Source organism: Bos taurus, chromosome 12, assembly GCF_002263795.3.
Source record: "Bos taurus isolate L1 Dominette 01449 registration number 42190680 breed Hereford chromosome 12, ARS-UCD2.0, whole genome shotgun sequence".
Classification (NCBI taxonomy): domain Eukaryota; kingdom Metazoa; phylum Chordata; class Mammalia; order Artiodactyla; family Bovidae; genus Bos; species Bos taurus.
Window position 1 is genome coordinate 35,250,929 of NC_037339.1, and position 17,048 is coordinate 35,267,976.

The 17,048-nt window shown below is 48.4% G+C and overlaps 1 long non-coding RNA gene across 1 annotated transcript in view; it reads right to left on the reverse strand.

The window, feature by feature from the left end:
- Window positions 1-15,104: 15,104 nt before the first annotated feature.
- Window positions 15,105-17,048, reverse strand: part of LOC101902228 (uncharacterized) — a 47,661-nt gene continuing 45,717 nt past the window's right edge. The window contains exon 5 of the long non-coding RNA XR_003037536.2: window positions 15,105-15,979. This is a non-coding gene — a long non-coding RNA (uncharacterized lncRNA). The remainder of the gene's footprint in view (window positions 15,980-17,048) is intronic.

Genomic DNA, 17,048 nt, shown 5'->3' on the forward strand with positions numbered 1-17,048 from the left:
GGAGTTTGGTGTGGGACCCTGACCCACTGCTAGCACGTTCTTGAAAAAGCCACAGTTTTCCCCTCAGGGGACCACATCCAGGGGCAGAGGCCATCCTGCCCCTCCTCCAGCAGCCCCTGGGCCCCGAGCTTCTCCACGGCCTCTCTGCACAGAGCACTGCGAATGCCTGGCCGTTCCCACTTTCAAGGCCACTGCTGTCCAGCCCTCCTCACGTCACACTTGCGTGTTTTCAGACAGCCCGAGGGCACCTGCAAGGACCTGGCCTCGCCAAGCCACCAGCCCAGCCACGCAGCTCAGACAAATACCCACGGTAAAGTCATTTGTTCCAGACAGCCTGTGTCACTAATGGAAACGCCAAAGTGCCTTGAGGTGGGCAGCCTGGGGTGTGTGCCGGTCAGGAAATCTCATCAGATTGCTTCAAGATTTCCTTAGTCTTCGCTCCAAAATACCAACTGCATCGCAGCCATATGAAAATCGAATCCACCAAGTAGATGGGTCTGTTTTGAATTTTTATGTAATTGGAAAAATGAAATAAATTCTTTAAAATTTGATTCTAATTTGCCTTAGCCTTTTATGGATTTTGTAGCTAATCAACCAAGATAGCACTTATTTCATTCTTCCTTAAAGTTGCCCCCTATACAGAGCCTTCATTTGTGAATAAAGATGATTGACAGATATTAGTATTCTCAGTGATTGCTGTTATTTAAATTTAGGTTACTTATTTACTTTTCCATCACAGAGGAATTAAAAGAAATAGAAACTGTTTAGCCGGCCATCTGAAACATACTGGAAAATGCTCTGGAGATTTATGTAGTGACTTAAAAAATAATTACAATTTTCTGCTTTGTCTAGAACATTAGGGAATTTAGGGGCCCATTTTGAGAGTTGTAAAAGCCAGAAATTAAAAAGAAGAAAAATGCTTTTCTTAAGGCGAACCTACTTAACATACCAACTACCAACTAGGGCTTCATGTCTAGGAACAAATGAACGAGTCCTAAACACACAAAGAAAGGGAATGAAGTAGCTCTCATCCCACGGAAACAAAAAAGGAGTGAATATGACTTCGGGACTGGACTGTCTAGATCCTCTGGCCATGCTGGGTCAAACCGTAAGTGATACAGGTTCCAAACTGACTGAGCAGAACGAAATGCCACTCACCATCTTTCCGTCTTGAACGTGAGGCTGGACACTCGGTGTGAAAGTGGAGGCTGACGTCCAGCGCCCTCTCCTCCAGTGCCCTCTCCCCCAGCACCCCAGGTGGCCCGTGATCTGCCTTCATCCAGCCCTTTCCACTGTGTGTTCCTCACACATAGGACTCTTTCAGCCTTTGGGACAACACTACAAATTTTAGTATGAAAACCCTGGGTGTGAGAATCCAAGTCTAGAACTTTGGGAGCATGGTACAGGGCACCAAATTCCATCCACCTCTTTCAGACAACTCATTCTCAATTTGCAACAAATAATTTATAGTCAGAACATAATGCCTGCTAGACCACCGTCATTGGAAACATATGTCAGTGCTGTTGTGGCTTCAGAAACCATCAGAAGTCATTTTATTTCCCATTTCAAAGACCAAAACAGTAGCTTACATTTTTAATACATAACCAATTGTTTGAGAACATCTGGAGAGCTATACCTTTCTACGTTTATAGACAGATTCTTTCTTTAAAGGCAAATAGGAAAATCTTATGAGGTCTCTTTCCTACAAGTCCAATGCTCCCCAGTCCGCCGGTAGAATTCTTTTGCCTGCGTACTCACTGTTTCCATATTATCCAGACTCGGAGATACATCACAAGCTCAGTGCCATTAGAATAAAAATTATCCTGCCTTGGATTGCCTATCAAATCTCACACTTTCCTTAACTGTAAAGTTTCACCAAGACACACATGTGAACGCACAAGCACAGACACAGGCAGCAAAGAGCGAAAGTGAGGCAACCGCGGCACCTCCATCACTGCTCCTCAAGGACCAGTGAGCCCAGAAATGCTGACTCTGTTTCAGAGATGGCTTCCCAGAGACCAACACGCCTGCAAGAACCTACATCTTCAACATCTTCGAGTTTTATAAAGTGTAAGATGTAAGGGTGTGTATGCAATTTTCCAGGAAATCCATCCATACATTTGCAGTTGTTCCGTTGCATCTCAGAAAACAGAAAACCTGTGCTGATTCAAAACCAGCATCCAGTGGCCTCCCACTCTTAGGACCTGGTTTAACTGTGGCCGACACCGGTCACCACGCGGCAAGGCTTTGAGCAGCCCCTGAGGGCCAGCAAGCACGAGAGACGAAGGACACACTCAAGCGGACTTTGAGTGTCAGTCACTGGATTTGCTGGACAGTCCGGCGCTTAAGACAGCCACCTCTGGGTAAGGGAGTCCACGTGCATTTAGGACTATGTCTCCTCCACCTTGAACCCAAAGACAGTTTTTACTAAATGTTCTACACTTTCCCCTCCTGTGCACCCTGTGGGGGCTCCATTTATAAACCAACTTGCCCTCTGAAGGTGACTCAGCCCGGGAAGGGCAGTGACATCCATCCTGTCAGCACTTCTTCGTTTCTTCTTCTCCTTGACCCAGAAGACCGCAGACTGTCCTACAAGCTATTTCCCAGAGTGTGGTCCCCTTTGACTCCAGGCCTCACATCTAAATGAGTAAGTGCACACAGACACACACACACATGCAGATGCACAGACACACACTCATGCAAGCACACACACACACACAGACCCCGGCAGAACTGGCTGCTCACAGAGTAATCACACAGCCATGGATCCATCGTCACCGGAGGGGCTCTGAGTCAGGTGAAGTAATGGATAACCAGCAACCAGCCGCTGACCACTTCATTTTCTTATCGAGCCTGAAATGGGTCATGGGACCAGCTGGCCTGGTCGGCTGCATGGGCCTCAGTTTCCCGCGGTGGCCGAAGGAGCAGGTCTTATTTTCAGCGGCAAACTCCATGTGACATCACAGCTTCTAATGATGCTGAACGTTCAGCAGATCTTACTTCACACACAGGCAGTGGTTACTCTCCAAAATAAGAGTGTTTCATTGGCTCGGGCACTCATTTTCAGCTCCCAAATCTCTGCTGAACCTCTTCAGTCTTTCCTCTGCCCAGAAACACGTCTGCTCTTTTACTGTGGGTTTACAAGGCACACTTGGCATGCGGTGCAGCCCCAGATGCTGACTCGGGCTTATTGAAGGCAGGTGCACACTTTAATATACGTGGGCAAGGGGACCCCCTTCCATCCCATAAAAGCAGCCCTGGCGTGTTCTCATGCAGAATCTCTGAGCTCTGTGTTCACAGCTATCGCTTTTACATATCAACAGGAACAAATCAGAGCAAGCACAAATCATGTTCCAACCCTACAACAGGACCATATAAGAAGGGTCTGAACCACACTTTGGGCCCTATTCTCTGGCTGAAAGGCACCCACGAGCCGCACTCCTCTGTCCTGGGCGTCTCTGTGCTGACGTCGTATAAACACCACCACACAGCACCTCGGGGACAGGTAAACGCCAGCCCATGTTTCCATCAAAGCAAGATGTGTGCCCCCTTCATCATCCGGGAAAGAGAAGCAACTCCAACAGACAGACTGCTGTCTGTGCCAGACGGAGCTACGGACAGGCAGCCCACAGGAGACCTGCGCCCTCTGGGGACCAACCCCACACGCCCCAGCCATGGTGCCTGGCAGCAGGCCCAGGAAGGAAACACCTCCTGGGCAGGCCTGCTCAGCCCCGGGGGCAGTCCAACGAACACGAGGAAAGAGGCGCAAGGCTGGGAGCCCTCTGTCCATCTTCATTTCACGGATGAGGAGACTGGCTTGGACACCAGCCCCGGCTTAAGCCTCCATAAGCCCGGACGCAAATCCAGGTTGGTCCCAGCAGGAAGTCTGGCTCCGCGTTCAAGGCCTCAGAGACAGGAGAGCAGGGCCCGCCTGCCCAGATCCAGACGACGGGTCTGCAGAGACACACGCACTGCTTCCGGGCACCCAGGCGCCCCTCCCTGCCCTCTTGTCTCCTCCCTTCCCACCTCCCCTGGTTTCCACCTTCCCTACACGGGTAAAGTCCTGCTGATCCAGACGAGATGCTTCCATCATTCTGTCTGATGTCTTCAGAAGGCTTCCCGTCTGAAAGCTGCAACAGCACCGCAGGCCCAGCAGGAATGGCCTTGCCAACAGCACCTCAAAGAAAATGGGCACGTTGTGCAGAGGATGGGTGGACAGCACCCGACCTGCAGGGCCCCTCACATGCAGGTCAGCACAGGAGCCCTGGCTAGAGGTGACCTGCACACAGATGCCACCGTGGGGGCCCCAGGCCTGCGCACTGAGGGGGCTCCCGCTAGGCCAGGAGCATCCCCACCAGGGCCACCAGCCAGCCTTCCGGCGCAGTCGCTGGTGGTGAACCCTGGGGGTAAGTGCGGTGTCATCTCGTCCCCGGTCACTCACATCACTTCACACTCAGGAGCGGGAGGCTGGGTATTAAGCTCCCTTGTCCAAGACTGAGCATCTTAGAGCTGCCTTGGTTTCCTCCACATGACCACTGTAATGGAGCATCCACCAGGCACCAGGACAGGACGCCACACACACCCAGGCTCTCCTGACCACAGGGTGTCTGGTCACAGAGCCTAATGGGCGACAGTGTAGTTTTGGTTAAAGAGACATCCACACGCTCATGGAAGCAGAGAGTGACCGCGAGGGTAAGACTTCCACGACAAGGACGCGTCTCCAAGGTGACTGCTGTGTCCATGATAAAGGTCCTGGGGACCAGTATCCCCCTCAGGCTTGCTTCAGGTTGACCAGACTCTGGAGTGGGCATCTACCACCCACTGCCAACCGCGGCTCCAAGGCCGCTGCCCACAGCTCTTGTGGCCTGGTCACCACAGTGCAACCGTGGTCCTTGGACAGGGATGCTTGCCCCAGGGAGCAGGATGTGCTCACGTGGGAGTCACCCCTCCACAAGCACAGGCAAACAACAGGCTTTCTTCTCGGACCACAGGAAGTTACTGGACTCCACCAGGGGGCAGAACGCAGTGTAGATGGCCTGAGTGGCAAGAAGACGAAGTAGACAGGCAGGTGGTGGACAGGTCTGGCATGGACCTGGTATCCCCAGGCCTGGGGGGCGGCCCCTCCCCTGCCTCAAGCAGCAATCAGAATCTACACACTTCGCAGAGGTGAGCATTGGGCGGCCATTGTGACTGGTGGATAATGAGGAGCTTAGACTCAGAAGGTGAGAATCATCTAATGATCATGAAAACTGCGGTCTCCGGGGCACAGAGGCTGGCAGCCCAGTGATCCTGAAAACCAGGGTCATAGGGGCACCACAGAGGCTGGCAGCCCCGTGATCATGAAAACCAGGGGTCACCAGGGCACCGCTGAGGCTGGCAGCCCCACGATCCTGAAAACTGGGGTTACCAGGCCACCCTAGAGGCTGGCAGCCCCATGAACCTGAAAGCTGGGGTCACTGGGGCACTGCCGAGGCTGGCAGCCCTATGATCGTGAAAACTGGAGTCACCAGGGCCACCAAAGAAGCTGGCAGCCCCATGATCATGAAAACCGAGGTCACCAGGGCACCACTGAAGCTGGCAGCCCCGTGTGCACCCGTTGCCCCCTGCAGCCAGCATCTGGAGTCTGCCCTCAGAGCGAGCTGCTGAGCTACAAAGAGCGAGTGTGGCCGGTGATGTCCCGAAGTGGGGAACCACAGCGGTCTCCTGGGCTCTCCACATTCGCCAGCCCCTCTGCTGAGCGCCTGAGACTGACCACTCCTCTGAGCTCACACCCACTGCAAGGGTGGGGAGGCTGTGACCCGCACGTCTGTGGGTGGTGGGATAGAGGCAGAGAGAGTTTAAGTCACTTGACTAAACCCACACAGCAGGCCAGCAACAAAGATGGGTTCAAACCCAAGCCTGGGTGAATCTGAAATGCATCTGAGGGCCAGGACGGGCTCATCTTCAGTCCTGCCTGCAGCCGACAGCTCAGGACTGGCCCTTGGCCTGCACCCCCTGCAGTCCCTGCACACCTGCCGTGGCGCTCAGGCCGGGGCCCTGCTCGTCTGGGAAGTGAGCAGGACGTGGGCTGATGTGCAGTGCTGAACCAACACACCAGGCACCCAGAGCCACTCCCCGCGCAGACAAGTGACGCTGTGACACGCACGCTGGAGCCTGACCTCGCAGAGGACGCTGCACAGAGGGGCAGACCCCTCCCACCCAGCTGGGAAGCAGGGGGATCAGGGGGTACATCCAGGACCAGAACTCAGAGCTGCTCAGACGCTGTGCTATCCTGCCATCCAGGATTCCGAGAACGCCCGACAGGAAGGTCACCACGAGCCTCTCATCTGGACACCCGGCCACCATCTCAGAAAGGATGCTCAAACTGAAAAGAATGTCCTGTTCCCATGACTGGTTCGTCTTCCTACACCCCCACGTCTTGGCTGACTGACCAGGCCACCTCTCCTCCACCAGAGCTGGTATGGGGCTCATGGTACACCAGTCACCCAGGGCCAGCACAACACCCACCATGCAGGAGGAGCTCGAGAAGTAACAACTGACCGCTGCAAACAAGGAAAGCCGTGTTCACAAGAGTCTGTAATCTCAGGGACCTGAAGGGTGGGACCTTCCTTCAATTTCGGACAAGCCCAGCAAGGGTCATGCCAGACTCTTACAGAAGACTCACTGTCACACCATCTGCGGTACAAGCCTCGCCCAAGGTTCAGAGGGGACCCTGCCCCTGCCTGGGGCCCTGGGACATGAGCCCGGCTCCTCACCCAGCCGGGGACCTGTCCACCACCTCTTCACAGACAGCTTCCACCCCCTGCACTGGCAGCCCCCCTCAGTTGCCCTTAAAGGGAATCCCAGGCAAAGGGGCCCTTGTCCATTATCCCTTGGGCCCCAGACACCAACCTAGACACACAATGGCCAGGACAAAATGCCACGTGTGGAAAAGAATCGTATCAAACCCCGGCTCCGCGGTCAAGGTGAGTGTGAAGCAGGAATGCTGCCATAGCAGAGCTAGGACAGTGCTGAGAAATCCGAGCTGAGAAGGACGGAGGGGGTCGAGGGAAGGAAAAGGAGGTAGTCACTACTGTGTTAATAGCAGTAAAATTCTAACAGAACAACAAAGTCAGTGTAAATATGGGGAACCAAATAAGCCTGAACTCGGGAAGTGCACGGAATTGCTCACTTTAGATCAAAGCTCTTAAAGATAAACATTGTACAGAGGAAGAGTCAGGCGGGGGGTTGGGGGTGGGCGTGGGAGGGCGGGGGGCTGAACCACAGCCTCTGCTTCTCTCCTGCAGCTGTGCTTCTGGGAGAGCTCTCTGCTCCCCCAAGGGTGAGAAGCCCTCCTTGGGAGGGTGGGCGGCAGTGCCCAGCTGCGGGCACCTGGTCTCTTCCACCATAACCACCATGGGCTGGGTGCCTGTCGCGTGCCGGGTAGCAGGCTGGTTGCCAGTGCCCTCACAATAACCCTGAGAGCCCCACTTTCACTCAGGAAGAGGGCTCTGAGAGCTTCAGGGACGCACCCAAGACCTCAGCTGGAGACTCAGAGAACAGGGCCCACTGACCCCAACAGCATGATCAGAAACCAGGTTCTAAAATAATTCACCATCTATTACTAACCAAGTTCCTGTGAGGTATGGATGAGTGTTAAATAACATCAAGTCCTTTAAACCAGTGATTCCCCAGTGTGGTCTGGGCACCCTCTCAGGGAGTCTAGGAGGTCAAACCCTGCTCCTGACCTCGGTGGGCACCACATGCCTCCCCTCTCATCTTCCAGGAGGCAAGCGAGCTTTTCCTGAGGCAACATGGTGAGTGCTGGCCCTCTGGTCTGACACGCCTGGGGCTCAATCTCATGTATATTGTAATTTAAGTTTTTCTCAGTTTCATTGTTCAAGACGGTCCATGTTGATAGGTATAACTCACACCGACAAAGGCTCTCGGGTCTTCACTCACTTTTAAGAGCCTAAAGGAACTGTGAGGCCGCAGGTTCAAGGCTGTCCCACCTAAATCACCAGACAGATCCGGACGTACAGACCTGCCAGCGGGCTTCCTGCGTCCGCCTCTTACGGTTCACTGGCCACGCTGCAATGTGGAAATCCTATTTAATCTGAGGTAGGTGTGGTACTATTTATAAAATGGGTGAGTCCTGCAGTTTTCATAAGGAGGTTTATATTGCATACTTGAAATCTGGAGGCTTTTCAGGAATGTATCATAAAACCACCTCCATAAACCGTCTCTCAGAGTAGCATGATAACACCTCCAGGAGACTCTCGCCGTCAGCAGGTTATTGCAAACTTACACAATTTCTGGGATCATCATTTTTACTATTATTCTTAAGGGAGGCCAAGAAATCCTCCCATAGTTTTGAAGTCTTATCAGGTCCGTGTTCAAAGGTTTTCACTTTCTCCATTTTCTCGCTTTTCCCCTGACTGACAATCAGCTACAGTCCTCACTGAGTAGGATTCTGCTTCAAATCTCACAACGCAGGCCCAGCGGAACATGGTGTCTGGTCTGAACAGAGCTTTAGCAACGGGGTTTTAGGTGCTTGTGTTGGCTAATTTGCTAACACATGAAGCTGCTCAGTGGTGTCTCAAATTCTTACTTCACTAAGTTATCTAATCAGCAAAATAAATGGTAAAGTAAAAAATCTATCCTTGGATTCATAATCGGGAGAAATGTAGATCCAGATCAATATGAAACTTAAGCAAAATTAACAGTTCTATTGAACTCAACACTGTTAAAATGACAAAGATGACATGGTGTATACAAGACAAGGAGGAAAGTGGACCAGGACTGTACTGCCAGGAATTACTGTCAGAATAAATTAACACTCTCTGAGAACCAATGTCAGTCTCTGCAGTAGGCAGCATGCATTGGAGGCCAAGGAAGGCAGAAACACTTGGGAAAAGGGAAAATGAAAAAGTTTTGAAAACTCTCCCAAAATGCAAGTTTCTGCAAATAGAGACTTTCGAGAGTACAGGCCGAGATTTTGGTAAACCTAAACCAGAGCCTGGAGCTTTTGGGAACAAAATACACCAAAAGCCACTGTGTCGATCAGGAACTATTTCAGCATCTATGACATCATTGAAAACTCATATTATTCTGTGTTGTATTTTCTCCAAGAGATTTCAATCCAACCCCTGTATCCTCGTTTCAGTTTTATGATAAAATCAAAAACTACCCAACACATTCTGTGTGTGCATGCTCAGTCGCTTCAGTTGTATCTGACTCTTTGCGACCCTATAGACTGTAGCCCACCAGGCTCCTCTGTCTGTGGAATTCTCCAGGCAAGAATACTGGAGTGGGTAACCATTTCCTTTTCTAGGGGATATTCCTGACCCAGGGATTGAACTTGTGTCTCCTGTGTTGCAGGCGGATTCTTTACCATCTGAGCCACCTGGGGAGCCCTGACACATCATTATATCAGCCTTTAAATTGAGCAGCAGCCACTGATGCTCCCAAAGTTTGAAAGAGTAAAACTACAATAAATTATAGTATCTCCACAGTGCTGAGAGCATGAATTTTGTTGAAACTGTAATTAGGCCAATGCTGACCCCCAGATTCTAAGAGCTACACTGGAAGGGTCCTCACTAGGGGCACGTTCCCCCAACACACGCTTGCTCCTGCTGTCTCTGGGGGGGAACCCAGTGAGGATGGCACTGCTGCTTCTCTCCCTCCTCCCGGAGGGAAAGAGTGGGGGCTCAGGGCCTACCCCCAGCCTGGCGCCCACTCCCCAGCCCCATTGGTGGGGATTCAGTGGATACCGGCCACATGGGGCCAGTAGCAGTTGGGACAGGTGGCAGCCTTGGAAAGCAGGCTGGCGTGGGGGCTCCACACAGGCCAGGACCCTCCTGTAGGAAGTAGATGCCCCTCCCACCCACGGGCTTTTAAGCAGCCAGGAGGCTGGGACACAGACACGGGGTTGCAAAGCCCACGGGTGCTGGGCTGTGCTGGGCTGTGGGCTGATGCTGACAGTGAGGCTCACGACCCTACAGCCTAAGTTCAGGGGCCAGGAGGGTCTGAAAGGGCTTGAGCCCTGCTTGTCCAGCAGCTGCAGAGGTGCCCAAACCCACAAGCTCTCACACCAGCACAGCCAGTTTCATGAATTATGTTAGGATTTGACTATTAGGTTTCGGAGACATGAACTGTGATTTTATCCTTAGGAGGATCATAAAGTTTTATTAATTATGACAGAAAAGGAGAATTGTCTCATTCACAGGTGTCTCCTAAGGATCTAGAAAAATATCTTGTCCAGAGCAGGTGCCCCCACTGAACAGTTTTGAATGACAGAGGCATTTATTAAAAAGAGAATGTGCCACAATCTTGAGCTGAGAAAAAGAAATAACATGATGAAATAACTACAGACAGACCCAAACGTGAAGCCTGGGCTTTAAAAGGCTGGTGCCCAGAATACTCTGCACCGAGGAACTCCGTCTGCTTGAATAATCAAAGAGAAACTAGACTGGCTGGAAAAGCAGGTTTAGACCTATTATCAGATAGGGAGTGTTTTTTAATAATGAAATCAAAATAAAGGAAGACAGGAGAGGTATCTTTGAAAGAAACGTTGAGATTTTAGAAGCTGATTTGAGACTAAAGAAATATGAAAGGGAAATGACATCTTAATGGCAGATCACAACGGGAAAGCAGACAGATACGGGGTTCAGCACTTGAAGAGAGGGTATTGGGAGACAGGGCTGGATTTGCGCCGTCACAGTTCACAGGGTAAATGGGGCCCAAAGACATTCAATGCACGAGATCTTGAGACAAGCCCTCAACAAGCAGACTAGGATGATTTCTCCAGAAGAGCCAGAATCTGGAAACTCCAGAGAAGCTTGTCCTAAGGCTGGGAGTGCCTGGGGGTCCATGGGGGTCCATGGGGCTTTGCTCCCTGAACAGAGTGTGAAAGAGTCAAGCTCCTGTTGCAGATACCAGCAACTCAGATAACCCAAACATTATTTCACCATGAGTACCCAGAGCGGGTAGGTTAAAAAGTAAAACCAAATCAACTAGAGCTGAGCTTGAAGAAAGAAAGAGAAAACTCAAGGCACCTAGTATAAGGAGATGGCTGAAATCCCCGAGGTGACCCATCACCCCAGGGCCCAGCAGGGTGAGGTGTTGCCACCGTGGGGCCAGGTTATCACACCCACATAACAGGAAGCAGGCAATGGTCCCAGTCACAGTGGGAGCTCAGACCAACTCACTGCGAAGGGCCAGACACCCAGGACTATGTCCCCAGTGAAGAGATGGACAAGGACCCTTCCACAAGGATACAAATTCTTGTCTGTCTCATCCTGGGCTATGGAAGGCAAACAACAGCAACCACCGAAGACTATAAATCCCAGACAACAAAACACGGGTGTGTGAGGTTTTAAAATGGCCCACCAACATACTCTAGGAATCCTGTAAACAACAGGACCACCTTCAGTAATTCTCACAAAAACAGGCATAAAATTATTCTGGGAAAGGCCCACCAACCTCAGACCCAACAGGATCTCAACAGCTAAAGTTCTGCTAAAGATGATCTCACAGCCCTAAAATACAAAACACGTGAAGAAAGAATCGCGGCAATAGGAGTCGAAACAAAGAGCACACAGACAAGTGGAACGCCTAGAACAGCAGGTAACAGGACACTTTACAGAGACCATCACACGGGGATACTTAAACAAACAAGATGTCCAAGAATGTCTTATAACCTTATAAAGAATGTGCAGTACTTACAGGAGCCAACGAAAACTTCCACAAGTAAAAACAATGATTAGAATACAAAATTCAATAGGTCCATTACCCACAGGTTAATGAAAAAGTATTAAGTTAGAAGGTTTGAGGAAATTATCAATAATGAATCATACAGAGATATAAAGATGGAATTTATGAAAAAGAATGAAATAAATAGATCCAATTTATATTAGAAGCTTAAAGAACTTCTTGAACTTAAAGAACTAGCAATCATTCCCTAACGTGTTATTCTCTATTCCAAGTACTTCTTTTGTCTGTATTTTCAGCAAGATCTAAACATAAGTTCCAGAAAGAACTTGAACATGAGTTATAGTCCTAAATGTGAGACACAAAAAACTTGACAAATGCATAAGAGCTTATCTTTATGATACTGCAGCATGGAAAACTTACTTAAAACAAAAAAATCATAAAAAGATGAACACATTTGATGGTATTAAAATTAAAACCTCTGGGAGACTTCCCTGGCCATCCAGTGTTAAGACTCTGCACTTCCAAAGCAGGGGGGCATGGGTTTGACCCTTGGTCGGAAACTAAGGTACCACACGGGGTATGGTATGGCCAAAGATAAATTTTAAAAGAAATAAAAACCAATTTAAAAATAAAAGTAAATTAAATTAAAACTTCTTCATGACAAAAGATACTACAATCAAAGTGAAGAGCTAATCCACAAGAGAGAGATATTTACAATTCAAACCATGTAACTCACAAAAGATTTTTTATCCAGGATATATAAGAATACAACCAATCAATATGAAATTAACTCAGCAATAAGCAAATTATATAAAATCAGAATTTCAGAGATGATGAAAGCCCAATAAATGCCGCAGAAGTAAATATTTCAAGCCCTCTCTAGTAATCTAGGAAGCCTGGTGTGCTGCAGTCCATGGGGTCACAAAGAGTCAGACATGACCAAGCAACTGAACTGAACTGAACTACTAATCGGGGAATGCATGCTACAGGAAAGAGAATACCTACCTCTGCCTGATTAACAAAACTTAGTGGGTCTCACCCCACACAGTGCTGCAGGGACAGGAAGACAGGCTGGCTCCCAGGCCTTCTGCCAGAGTGCCACTGGTTCAAATTCTTAGCGATTTGGCTGGGTCAGCATTAAAGATGACCATGTACTTCCCAGTGCAATTTCTCTCTGGTTACCAACCCTCACCACACTCATACTCAAATCCTATCAGAAAACCACAGGAATGCTCTGCAATGTGGACAGCAATAGCAAAACCATCTGTCCATTGGAAGGAAATGGATAAAAGTTGCTGATTAATATTAGGGAATATTATAGAGCACTTAAAATAAATGGATTATGTTTATATATATCTATCTCAAAAAACATCACATAAAGTGAAAACAAGTAGCCAAATCATATAGTATCAATTAAGCACATTTTAAAGCATATCAATAACATATTTATGTGGATATAAACTTAGGGGAAAGTCCCAAAAGATGTATGGAAAGTAATCAATGCCAGGATGTCTCTGGTGATTTCAGGATGGTTTTCCTCTGTGAAAGGCAAGAAGAAGAAGGATGAGAAAGAAGGTGGCTTTAAATAAATCTTTATATCTTATTTATTTTTAGTGAGAAATTATAAGTTAACAACTCTTTTATCTTGGTGGTGCCTTCCCAGGTGACTCAGTGAATAAAGTATCTGCCTACAATGCAGGAGAGACAAGAGACATGAGTTTGATCCCTGGGTCGGGAAGATCCCCTGGAGGGCATGGCAACCCACTCCAGTATTCTTGCCTGGAGAATCCCATGGACAGAGGAGCCTGGAGGGCTACAGTCCATGGGATTACAAAGAGTTGGACAGGACTGAAGCAACTAAATTCACACATGGGCCATCTATTAAAATATTTACATTTCATGATTGAAATGCTTTATCATTCAAAATGATTTTAAAACCTAAATGATTACAGATAAAAGGAATAAGGAACTCAGCTTCATGTAGAAACCCATGCTAAGGAGAGGAGCTGGTCCTCCAAAGATAAAAAGTGGGCAAGCGCCAGTCAGATGAAATAATCACTGACTTTATGTATAATGTTCCTCTTATTTGTCTCACATCTGACCTTAAAGCAACTCTGAAGCACTTAACAACAAATGACCCTCTTATAACTGACCTGTCAAAGAATTATAAAAGAACCAGACTATGAATGATGATGTTGTGACAGAGGACCCGGGCTGAAGGAGGTTCAGGCACTGTTATGAGCCCAGGACTTGGGATAGGCTGCTAGGATCTGAACATGGGCTCCAACACTAACTAGCTGTCACCCACACAAGACAACTGCCTCAGTGACCCTCAGCTCTATCGCCTGCTGAATAGGGATTGTGCTGGTCTTACCACAGGGCAGTAATAAGGCTTAAATGACAGAATTATGTAAAGTGTTTCCTTAGTACCTTGGAAGAAGCCTAGTAAGTACTCAATAAATCTTAACTATTATAACTATTATTTTTGTTACAGAAGTTGAGCATATAGCTTCTAAGTTATAAACTTAACTCTCAGTTTTCCATCAGTTAGGCTAAGCAAAAAAGTAAGTCAACCAGTAACATATATTCCATAACTTCAGATGGATGGATGGGAGGATGGATGGGTGGATAGATGAAGGATAGATGGATAGATGATGGATGGATGGAAAGATGAATGGATGGATGGACAGATGGATGGATGGGAGGATGGATGGACAGATGGATGAATGAATGGGTGGATGGATGGATGGACAGATGGATGGATGGATGGACAGATGGGTGGATGGATGGACAGATGGATGGATGGGAGGATGGATGGATAGATGGATGGATGGATGGACAGATGGATAGACAGATAGATGAACAAATGGATGGATGGGAGGAAAGTAATATCTTACTAGTGTGAAGGTTTTAATATATTTTCCAGTCTGAATTCTAAAAGGGTTTTGCATGGTTCTCCACAAAATGTACGTGAATCAATAAAGAAGGTATCCAATTCAATACAGAGAAACTCCAACTTCCTATCCCACTGAACTTGGCCCTGATCAATGCTCCAAAGCCCTGATGCACTGAGAGAGTCTCTGAGGCGTACACACTGATCAGCCACGACAGACATTTTACTGGAGGTTCTGGAAGGCGGGGTAGCTGAGTACGAGCATGAACAGGTGGACTAAAGCTTCTCTCCTTGTCCCTAGTGTGTTTCCATCACTAGAAAATGGTTTTCAGTGAGTAGCAAAATTGCAAGAGAATAAAACTTAAAAGATCACTGCCTTTCCAGCCTCCTCCCCAGAAAGTATCAAATCTTGGAATTTTATTCTTCCAAAGTTTTTCCATTGGCTTCATCACTCTAGCATTACATACAAGAAAAAATTCCTTTGAACAGGTGCCCTATTTAAGAAGACATTTATAGCTGCCATAAAAAAATACAGGAAATTTATTATTCCTCCTCCTTTTTTCATTTTTTTTCCCAAAAAGTTAGAACAGTAAATTGGGTCTGAATCACAAGACTTGCTGTATTTACTGTCCCTAAATCTTCACATGTACAGAAAACAAAGTTCATATTTCTTTTCCTTCCTTCATTCCCCCAGCAATTCTGACATACTTTCCCGGGGTTAACTCCAATTCTGAATTTGTAACGAGTCCTTGAAATGGCCAAAAATAATAATGAAATGCTCTCTTCAGGAAGCCCTGTGCTCAGTTTCACACGTATAAGTTACTGCTGCTGGCCGTAGAAGACTGAGTAATCAGGTGTTATCTTTACACTGAAAAGCACTGTACTCAAGACCTTAAAAGCCATCATTACGGGGACGGCCTCGTGAACTTGACAGTTACTTTCTTCATAATTACCTCTATCTCATATAATCACAAGGACTTGATGACATTATTATATTTAAGGCTCTATTTGTGCTATGGTAGGGAGTTTTAAAAATTCCCAGATGTTCTACAAGCCATAGAAAAGGATGGGGAAAAGCAAAGGTACTTGACTCATCTTCTTATTAAAGCAAACTTCTGTCTCCCCTTGGGCACGGCCATACACCAACCCTGTGGGAAGTGGACACTCGGAGAAGACCTGACTGGTGTTGAAGAGTGAGTCCCAAACTGCCTCCAGGCCACACGTCTGCAACATGCAGTGTGGTATCCCCATGGTCTGATTCCCAGTCATTTCTTCTTGTGTTTGGACTTGGCGACGGAGGCTGCAACCCAGAGAACAAGCAAACTTCCTTTCTTCTCAGAAGACGGCTTGGAAAGGGCCAGAGTCAAGACACTGTTTTAAGAGGTGAATTATCTGTGGAAGAAAGAGGGGCGGTGGTGGGTTTGGGGTTTCTGCATTGAGAATTCCACAGCACACTCAGGCGATTCCTCCCCACTGTCCTCCTCCCAGGAAGCCCAGCATGTCAGAACAGAGCCTGGGTCTCGTCTAGAAGAGCTCAAAGGCAGCCGGCCCACAGACAAATAATCCGAAATAAATATTACAAACGAGAGGGTGAGACATGACACCTTGGCTAAGCCTGGGCCAGGGAGAAAGGCCGAGAGGCTATGTGAGTGAGGCGCGCACCAGCTGGGAAGCGGGGCTCGGGCGGAGGGCCTGACCCCAGGCTCAGAGCAGGCAGGCAGGGCAAGGATGTGCTCTGTTTTGTAACCTTATTTTATGGCTATCTGCTGGTGGGCCGCTTCGCCTGGTTCTGGTCTATTTCAACATCCATTTATGCTCTGCAGCCAGTTCCTAATAAACACATTCTTTCGTCTACCTTGCCAAGCAGGAGTCCTCAGACCTGGACCCACCCCCGTAACTGGAGAAGGTCTCTTCTCTTGGCTGGGGGAGCGAGCGCCCCTCCCCGCCGAGAGCTCCCTCCCCCTCCCAGGGCAGACCCGGACCCCAGCAACTTGGAGAACTTCACCCAGTGGAATGCACGGGATGTGATCTAGTGCTGAAAGAATCCACCTTGACTCTCAGAGCCGAAAATGAAATCAACTAATGTTACTGGCAATTCCTATTCAATATTTTGTTCCTGATCTAAATCACAAAATAACTTAAGACACAGAAGAAAAGAATACTGCTCAGAGAGGACAGTTCACAAAGAACAGCTAACTCCAACAAACGATGCCACTCAAACATCATGGTGCCTCCTTGATGGAGCTTGGGGGGCCATCTGGTCTGAGGCAGTGGCCCCAGTGTCAGAGCAGGGAACCTACACAGGTGACCGACAAGCTCTACGAAATGAAGTGGCTGGGGCTTCAAGTCTAGGAGATTGCTTATGGACTTGCCTCGGCCAGGAATAGAAGTTCTGACATCTAGGGTGAATAGGTGGTTTAACAAATGATATCATCTAGTATCTTTCCTCCATAAACAGGAT